The sequence below is a fragment of the Triticum dicoccoides genome, chromosome 2B (genome assembly GCF_002162155.2).
Source record: "Triticum dicoccoides isolate Atlit2015 ecotype Zavitan chromosome 2B, WEW_v2.0, whole genome shotgun sequence".
Lineage (NCBI taxonomy): Eukaryota > Viridiplantae > Streptophyta > Magnoliopsida > Poales > Poaceae > Triticum > Triticum dicoccoides.
In genome coordinates, this window is record NC_041383.1 from 3522428 (window position 1) to 3523552 (window position 1125).

Consider the following 1125-nt stretch of genomic DNA (forward strand, 5'->3'; position numbering starts at 1 on the left):
GCTTCATCTTAGAGAAAACTAAAACTTTTGAATTCCTGCACCAATAGTTTTGTAGGAGACAAAATCTGCTAAATCGAGGGTGCAGAAAAGCCCCGTCATGGTTACGCCATGTCAAAGTTTCCCTCTTTCCATCCTTTTCTCTGCACCCAAACCGGTCGAATGGCTGAGCCAGACCAGCCTAAGTGTCAACGACCCGTCCCATGCACCCGCTCGCAAATGGCTTAAGCTGCACCAGGTCGCACCTTCACCTGACTCGTGCACCACCAATATTTGCCCTCATATGCATACACTTAGGGGCAAGTATTTGAAGGAGGCGGCGACACCTATGGAGAAAATGAACACACATAAAGCATCTCCAATACGTGATTCAAAATATAGTAGAGGCGCAAAGAAAATGCTCTTTACGACATTTTGACATAAAAACGGTACTCCAACAGCTTCCCAATCTCTATATTTTTGTGGTCCTAACTAGAGGCAGCCCTAAAATACACCCTCTTGTGTTGCAACTATACAACACCATGCGCAGCCGCGAAACAAAAACGCAGCCGCGTGCAGTCAAACCACCATCCGGAACATTCCCTTAGGTGAACATGCAGAAAAGCCTCCCCTCCCACTCAGCTGCTGCTACCAACGTTCGAATCCGGCCGCTTCCGGCCAAAGACACCACAACTGTACCGCTGAAAAGTCAGATCCACCGCGCCCTCCGTCGCTCGCACTGCCGCCCCACCGCAACTACTGAATGGCAACGAGCCGTCACACTGACAAATACATATCACTGGTCCTACCGCCTCACCTCATGGCTGCCGGATCAACTGGCCCAGGCGGTAAATCCTCAACTATGCCTTAGTCTCGAGGGAATCGGCCGCCACCGCTGCCGAGCCAACGATGCTATAAGATCCATGAGAGACTGCTATAAGATCCATGAAACTTCAATTATACGAAACATCGCTGCAATTTGCAGGCCGTTGTATTTGACCAAGGATAAATGTTCCCGAAGGTATCTCATGTGTGGGCTTGTCTTTTTATTTAGCAAAAAATGTTTTATCTTTATCTTCAGCAAATAAAAACTCTTGAATTCCCTCCCCATCTGGAATAGGGCACAAAGTTTATTCAACACACCATGAA